This window comes from Ixodes scapularis, unplaced genomic scaffold, assembly GCF_016920785.2.
Source record: "Ixodes scapularis isolate PalLabHiFi unplaced genomic scaffold, ASM1692078v2 PGA_scaffold6__148_contigs__length_123643588, whole genome shotgun sequence".
NCBI classification, from domain to species: domain Eukaryota; kingdom Metazoa; phylum Arthropoda; class Arachnida; order Ixodida; family Ixodidae; genus Ixodes; species Ixodes scapularis.
In genome coordinates, this window is record NW_024609881.1 from 79,683,760 (window position 1) to 79,692,888 (window position 9,129).

Consider the following 9,129-nt stretch of genomic DNA (forward strand, 5'->3'; position numbering starts at 1 on the left):
TGAGCGGTTTGAAGTGCCTTTCGTAGAAACAATGTACGGAAAAAGAGTGCGAAAATTTTCCGTTCCATTTATTTTCAACAATTTACCAGATGATATCTATGCTGTGGACTCTTTAAAAAAATTGAAAGAATCACTTCAATGTAATATCTAGGGAGAAGTTGTGATAGTATATTTCTGTGCGCATAATGTTGGAATCACCATCATCACCTACACTGTCCTGTATCTGTAGCTGAGTTTGAGTTTTGAACTTCTTGTTTGTGGGGACTCTATCAAGCATTGACTGTAGGGTGCTGTCCCACAAGCCTCTTCTGGCTTTGACATACCCGTGTATCTGCCTTGTTAAATGCGTGTACAAATAAAATTTTTATTATTATTATTATTATTATTTTAAGGGATGCCGATGCGGCAGAGCTAATGTCGTTCTGGTCAAAGCCAGCTAGCGCTAGTAAAACCAGGTCCAGCATTATGGAAGAAAAAGAAAATTCATAATGCTAAGCAAAAAAAAAAAAAAATAGAAGGTTGATAGCATACAAATGTTGGTCCCATAATGAAACAGCGTATGGTTCTTAGCAAGTCGGTGATGAGTTACACCTCGAGAAACTAAGTAAAAGAAAATATACATACGCGCCCACATTACGACATTACCACTTTTCATCCATGCACAGCACCAGGATCAAATGAAGTGTGCTTGTCGGAGGTGTGGACGAGTTGAATTCGCATCAGTATTTGAGAACACACACACACACACAAACAAGACATTTTCGTGCAGCAGTGTTTAAAAAAAAATACTCTGGCCACCGTGGATGGAACATACTTTGTTTGAGTGGCAGTCTGGCAACTCTGGGAATGTCTCTGGCCACAGTGGATGGAACAGGCATTGTTTGGACGCCAGCCTGACAACTGTGGGCACGCCTTAGCAGTGCTTGACGGGTCGCACTTTTCGAAGGCGCAATGGGGGACAACGGGTGTATCACTGGGGCGCGCGTTAACCCAACTGGACCTCCCCCCCCCCCCCTCCTTTCCCCCTCCCTCCCCCCGGCGAGTCCGTGAATGGTTCATTAAAATATATTAACCCACCTAGCCCACCGGACACACCGCTTCGCGGCGCCCCGCCGACAATCCAAACACCTCCCCCCCCCCCCCCCCCCCCCCTCCCCCTCTTGTATTTCCGAAATGTCTATTATGTGCTTGACCGCTGATCTCTATTGTAGTAGAGTGGATCGCCGATCGGGAGGCGGTCGGTGGCACCACCGACGGCCATTGATTGACGCATGGAATACACTGAAGTCCATGGGAGAAACGCAGGAAAGTATTAATATTGAAGCTTCGATGGATGAATGGATGCTAACAGCTATACCGTATATAACGGGCGCTCGAAGGCAAGTATATTATGATGTGGTGCGATCAATATATCGGGTGCTTGTAAAAAAAATCGGTATCTGTGAAGCGTTTTAACGCCAATTAAAAAAAAAATGAAAAATCAAATGTGCCTGACCACCACCGACTGTGCCGGCGTCGCTTGCTTCAATCGGTAGATAAATGACACGTTCTGCGAATGTATACGACACGCTCCGAGTTTGAGATCGTCACAAAGGCCCTCGCCGCAGTTCAAAAGAAAAGCTAGCACCAGAAGTACTCTGTACAAGTGCTTGAAACAATGCAAACGCCTCCAGCTTCCCCAGCAAATTCCTCCTAACTTATCATTCTGCTTAGTTCTAATATGAAACTTCAAGATCACGAACGAGTCTACATTGATTTTCTACAACCCTTGTTTCATCGAACCGCATCACAGTTTACGCCCAACAAAGTCGCGACCCTCCATCCTCAACCGCAAAGAAGTTATTAAAAAAAAGGAAAAAAAAAAAGAGATCGGTACTTTAACAGGTTTGATATTTGAGCCCAGAATATTAACTGTCCTTCCCGGAAAACAAGGTGAAAGTTTCATCTTGGTGAACAACGTGCTAAGGTAAGAAATTGCAGTTTTCCCCGTTTCTCCCATAGAATCGCATGCATTAGCTGGTGTCAAGCGAAGGCTGCCGGTGGTGCCGCACGACCTTAGCGAGACAATCCTCGATCCGCGATTCGGCCTACTACAAATAGAGATCAGTGGGCTTGACTAGTGCCACTAAATAAGCTACGTTTCAGAGTAACGACACTTGGCCATATTGTGACTTAATGTCATGGTTGCCAGTTATCTGAAGGTTTTTCTAAACTCACAGAAAACGTTCTTCTGTCCTCAACAACTGTTTAAACAGCCGCGATAGAGAAAATCAATATTACATTAGCTTCTTAGCAGCGAAACCAGAGCTGAAGAAGTCGCAGTTCTGAATCATGATGATCGGCAGTTGCGTCTGCTCTGCACAAGCCCCAAAATGGCGGCGCCCGCAACAATGTCGGGGAACGGAGTGCCGATACTCTAATCGCAGCTCATTTAGTGGCTCTATGACTACTGTCAACGAACCCTTTTCAAAAGTCCGCGCCATCGCCCGTCCGCCATTGCTCGAGCACGTACTCTGTGCATGTATCGAACACAAGGCCTTCATCAGCGTTCGGCGAGGACTCGGATCCAATCACGCGCTTCCTGCCAAAGGATGGATAGATGGATGCATGTTACTGCATCCATCCCTTTGTAGTGGGCAGTAGCTTGTGCCACCTAGCCTAACTCTAGGAAGACAAACATCTGATTCCTCCCGCCCTTCTAAGCACTTTTAGAGCGCAGCTCTTTAGGCTGAACTCCATGGAGCGAATTATGCGACGAATAACTGACGAACGCCGTCCGACGGCACGCTCGATTTGCGCGTGACGTAGCAGCCACTGTGCTGATGCCACGCGCAGAGCAAAAGCCGCCGGGCAAAATTCGTCGATTTTTCGCTGCATATTCGTCCCATGGAGTTCAGCCTTTAGGGGCCCGTTTCCGGCTTGAGCGGCGTCGGCGTCGCCGTCGCCGTCGGCGTAACCGCGCGGTGCATTATGGGTAAATTTCCCCGCTAAATCTAGCGGAAAAATTTCCCCGCTAGATTTAGCGGAAAAATTTCTCCGCTAAATCTAGCGTAAAAATTTTCCCCGCTATTTAGCGGAAAAAATTCCCCGCTAAATCTAGCGGAAAAATTTCCCTGCTAAATCTAGCGGGAAAAATTCCCCGCTAAATGTAACGGGAAAATTTCCCCGCTAAATCTAGCGGAAAAATTTCTCCGCTAAATCTTGCGGAAAAATCTAGCGGGAAAAATTCCCCGCTAAATCTAGCGGAAAAATTTACCCGCTAAATCTAGCGGAAAATATTCCCCGCTAAATCTAGCGGAAAAAATTCTGCGCTAAATCTAGCGGAAAAATTTCCCCGCTAGATTTAGCGGAAAAAAGTCCCCGCTGTCTAGCGGAAAAATTTTCTCGTTAAACCTAGCGGAAAAATTTCCCCTCTAAATCTAGCGGAAAAAATTCCCCGCTAAATCTAACGGAAAAAGTTTTCTGGGGGGTCACGTGACCCCCCAAGGTCACGTGACCCCCCCCCCCCCCCCCCCCGCCCCGAGAACAGGTAACCCTCAGTACCCTTCCCTCCTCCTCCTCAAGAGCTGCGCTCCAATTCGGTGTTACAGGGAGTTGTAAACGGCTTTCATTTTTTTCTCCCCCTAACGATCACCAGGCAGTGTGTGGTATCACTAGGATGACCTTTGGGGGATCGGGAAAAAAAAACACAATTAAAAAAGCATCACCGCCCGCCTCTGGCGAGGGAGTCGCCAGTGACGACTGCCAATGTTGCTTGATTTTTGAAAAGGGTCTATTGAACTACACATGCCGAGAGCAAGAGAGTGGGAAAAGGGGGGGGGGGGGCTTTTTTTGAGGCCGTACTAAGAGAAAGAGTGGGGAATAATTTAAAGCTCTACGTAGACGCTATAGACCATTTCCGGAATTCAATGCCATCTGGTGACTCAAATGGCATTTTAACTTTTACCGTACTAATGGGTGCACTCCTGGCGCACCCCCCCCCCCCCCTTTTTTCTTTTAAACTAAAATAAACAAATCAAGAACCTGTGATCTGCAGTATTTTATGGGGCACCGTCACTTTTGCAAGTCAATGGTAAACGAGAATGTGCGCTTCACTGTACAGCCCTTTTTCAATCTCTTTCCGTGTCGATGGCGAAAAAGATGGCAACAGTCAGAGCGAAGCGCCAACTCATAAAAAACGCCTTGATGATGTACTATAGATCAAAGGGTTTTGAAGCCGAGTGTGTGCTACTAAAATCTAAAAGATTGACCGGGCACGAGTTAGAAATGAACACTTACGCAGCTCTTGCATCTAAAGGGCTGTTTATACTCCGACGTTGAGCGCAGTAAACGCAGCGCAGCGCAGAGCGCGCGCCTTTCATTGGCCGGCAACCAGGAACTCAATATCTGCCACCAATCAGTATCTGCGCGCGCTGCGCTACGCCGCGCCTGTCGACGTTACGTCGGAGTATAAACGTACCTTAATTCCTGATTCACGTCGCGGTAAGAGCACCTTCAGCTTCTTCGTTCATCAGCAAACATAAGGCCGCCATTATACTCTGTTTCACCTTCTGATGTACCATGGGAAAAGCTACAAGCGCGTGCTCCTTGCTTAGGGCACATTTTCGCGGCGCAAGCTCTCGAGCAGTAAGGGCCAATGCTATGAGCTCGCGCTTCTAGCTTTCGCTGCGGTACAACATAAGGCGCGTGTGTAAAGCGTCTCCGAGACGCTTTACACACGCGCCAAATTACAGCCGCCATTGCTGACCTTCTCTTCTCTTACCGAGATGCCGAGCAACTGCAACGGTAGTTGACGATCCTCTACAAAGGCCGATGCTTTAGAAAAGGACACAGTTGAATCTAATGTGGCAATAACCTGGCCTGCTATGGTAATGATGAAGTAAAATAAACGGAATAAGAGAAAACAAAAACTGAAGGTCAGTTATGGCGGCGTCCATGCACAGCTGCTGCAAAGCGTCTATAGTATAGCACATATGCCATTTTTCAGATGATGATAGTGATCAAAGTGGCCAGGCTGAATCCGATTTTCGAAAAGGTATATCACGCCGAGCTAATTAGGATGTTTTCGCGACAAATGCCGCAGATTATAGATGCTCCGAGCCTTGAAGATTAACGGTACGCGGAAGAATGTTTCTTCTCAACAAACTTAATGTAAACAACTTCTTTTTTTCTTTTTTTACTGCGATGGCTCTTTTATAGTCTCATACCACGACTGGAAACGACGTCGGTTTTTGATGTCGTAGTTGCAGCAGCTGTAGTTGTATTGTTGTCGTAGTTGCTTCCGATGCTGCTGTAGTTGGCGTTGTAGGGCGTGCGTCGCCGCGATGCTACCAAATCATCGAAAGACATCGCCGGCCGCACGCAAAAAGCGACGCCATGGGTCCGCGGCGGCGTGCGAAGCTGAGCTGCGCTACCTCCGAGTTACATCCCCAGCGTAGTACCCGATGCCTACTGCAAGCGCCCTCATGAAAGAAAAAAAAAGTGGCCGATAACAAATTGCCGTTGTAGCACTGTCAATGCCAAGAGCTCGTGCCGGAAGACGCACGTTCCCACACTTCGAAAAAAAAGAAAGAAAAGCAAACAAAAGCGTTCGAAACAAAATGGGCAGGTGTCTATTTTGTTCCGTACGCTTCTGTTCACGCACCGCATGGTGCGTGAACGCGACGCCGATGCCCGACGACTTCGCCGTGATGTGTTGCAGCTATCGCTGTGGCTGTACTCTAGACTAACAAAGGACTGCTAAATTTTTTAACGATAGTTTAAGTATGCATTTGAAGCATGGTATGGTATCGACAGGATCACGGCAGAAAGCCGTAAGTCTACTTTCCGGCACAACAGTCCAGGGACAATCAGCGGAACTTACGGAGGTAGCTCAGCGAATGACGATGCCGAAACACACTCTTAGATAAAAATTTTTTTTTTTAGTGTATTATATTTCATTTATTCATTCGGCACGCACACCATTGAGACACATTTTTTTAGCGTTCTTTTGCAATTTAGGCTTTTTTAATCCAGTATTACACGAGGTAATTATTATAACATCGAGACATCCGTTTCAGCTGTGTCAGCGAAAAATTATTCTGGTGTTTCGTATTATTGTATTTAATTTTACCGGTTCTTAAAGTTTTTCTATTTGTATTTTGTGTTTCGTTTCGTGTTATTCTCGCAGGTTGCCAGGTAAAGCTGGACGCGACTGCATATTTTCTTTTCTTTCTGGGAGAAAGTTTCGCGACCTCCGCAATATTATCATCTCCCTGGCTTTCACAACCTCCCCCCCCCCCCTCCACCTCTCTACTGGGCTCACCCACCACTCCTTTGTATATACAACCGAAAAGAAAGATATTTCTATGTTTATATTTATTTATTAATTTATTATACTTTGACATCGACTGCCATTGTAGGAGGAAGAACACACACAAAACGGAGAGCAAACGAGCATCGTGATAAAAATGATTAGCCGTTCCACAGGGCGTACGATAGGCAGGGGAAGTCTAACAACTACTGTCATCAAAAAGTAGACACCAAAGCACAGGGCTAGATCCAACGAGACCTCTTCGAAGTTCGCCTGTAAGCTAAAAAGAGTTACAAGAATACTTTTGAGTACAGTATCAGGCTTCAGTGAAACAACATGCAAAGAGTATCATGGTTTTGGACAAAAAACAACAACAACATATTTTTAGACTGCGATATTATTGCCTTCCTTCACAATAAAAGACTCGACTTCTATATGGAACATACAGGAGGACGGCGAAACCTCGCGACCGCACCCATTAGAAGTAAACGAGGCTCATTTCGCCCGAACACGATTAGGCCCCATTGACGTATCTATTCACGTAGAAGTCCCTCAAAACAAATTCCTGTTACGAAAGAGCACTCATCAAGGTTTTACGCCCGGTTAGTTCAACTTTTATGACGAAACAATTTATAGCCGGCTGAGCGATCCTAGTCATTATAAGGACGCGAGTACAAACGAATTTAAAACTCCATACTCTGCAATACCCGATAATGCTTAAATCAAATAAGTGGGCAGGTTTTCAGTGTAAAGACGAACACAAACATCTGTTTCGTCCCGAGACCGAGAAAAAAACACAAAACACCGCGAAAAGGTTTCTGGTTGTCTCATAATCTCAAGGTTCTTGAAAAGTTAACATGCTCGTGTCATTAAGGGGTAATCACACGGGGGACGCTTTTCGGGGATGGACCCGAAGGAGTCTTCAATAATCATCAATGCCGTCGTCAGGCCGCTCGTCAACCAATGGTTCTGGAGTCCACGTTTTTTGTGTTTCATCCACCCACTTGAGGATCATATTTCTTTTAGCGGGAAGCAGTTCGTCCGTCGACTTCTGCATCTAACAGCGCTACTGCCACAACCGCCTGTGGCCGTCACATGTACGCCTCCATTTGTCTCCTGTCGTCAGTGCGCACCGAGCCCTGTTGTCAAGAGTGCAACCGCTCAATGCGTCTAATAACACTGACATCCCTCTCGGCTCTCCGCCGCTTGTTCGAATGCTAAATGGAGTCGGGGAGGGAGTACCGCTGGTTCCGCTGGTCCCAGACGTCACGCACATCCCACCCCGAGAGTACCCCCCGTGGGAACGATCCTTTAAACGCGAAGTTTGAACAAAGAGCGAGAGAAGTTAAGCTATATACGCGGTCATTAAGCTAGCTGGTGACGTCTGTCAGAAAAATAATCCAGCATTCGTGGGAACTAACTAAATCATGAAACGTTTATGCGTTCACTTTTATATTGTGTGAACATTGGAAATCGTGCTTCCAGAACTCCAAGCAAACTACTGCATACATTATTTGTTTCTAATTGTGAAATCGTTGTAGAGTTGTCGAACAACACTGTCGAGTCAAACTTTATCAAAATTTGCAACCAAAAAAAGAGAATTAAAGGTTTAGCGAATTACTCGGACTGTAAGGTTCGACAAAGGTTTGCTACGTCCCAATAGCAGAAAGTTAAAATCGAGTTCTTACAGCAGACCCCTTACCTATATACAGACATACCAAAGTTAATTACCATCCGGCACTTTGGTCCAATTAAGAAAATAAACGAGCAAAGGACTCGTTATGCGCCCGCTGATTGCCTATGGAAAAATGCAATTGCACTAAGCGTAAACAATCAGCATACAAGGCGGGTTGTGCTCCGCGCATTCTTTTTTGTGTGTCTTTGGCACACGTTGCTCAATACCGTACCTCCCTACATTCCCTCTCTGGCTCGCAGCAAAGCAGCGCTGCTCGGAGATTTACCCAAGCTAAAGCGTTGTTCCTATATATCCCTGAGCGTCAAGGAGCGCAGAGCGTGGACAATCGTGCTTAAGCTTCCGTCTTTCTGATTGGTGCTCCGGCGATCACGCTGTCCAGTGCCGCAATCGCAGTGGTCGTGGAGCGATCATTAGATTCGCCAAATCTCGCGTTTTATAAGCTTTGAGTGACTACAGTGTTTTTTCCTTACGCGTATTACCATAGCCTCCTATATACTGACAAAGCCTGGCAGATCGCCACGAGAACCGGCCGCCGAAATGGAAAAGGTGGAGCGGTAGACAACGGATGAGAGGAGAGCCACGTGACTGGTGCCCCGCTGCGGCGAGACCCCGAAACACACTTCTCCCGGGCGAACAAGCGTGTTTCGGGCCCTCGCCGCTGCCAAAGTTCTGCGCTGACGTCCAGGTTCCCCGACAAATGGTTCTTTGATGCTCTGTACTACCAGATCCTCGCGCTCCAAATCTGCGACCGGGCACTCGGGCTCCGTCGTCGAATTGCCAGGCGTTGTGAGTACAGAGGAGGCTATGCCCGTACATAAACACTTGTCCCCGAGGAGTGGCAACAAATGACGTCAGAGAAACCGGAGTGTCACGCTGTCGGATGTCGCGATCCCTGGCGGTTGGTCCTAGAAATGCTGGCGAAAAGCACGAGTGAACGCGAGTGTCGTCGTCGTCGCAGCGTCCCAACTTCCGGCTGCCGAAGCATCTGTGGACTGCCACCGTCGCGTCGTTCGATTTACATGCACCTCCTGCACCGGTGCAGAAAAGTGTAGGGCGGTGTATTTCCGGTCGTATCTCGAAAACATATAGCGGAAGTACACTGCCCTACTTTTCTGCACCTGTGCAGGAGGTGCAAGTAAAT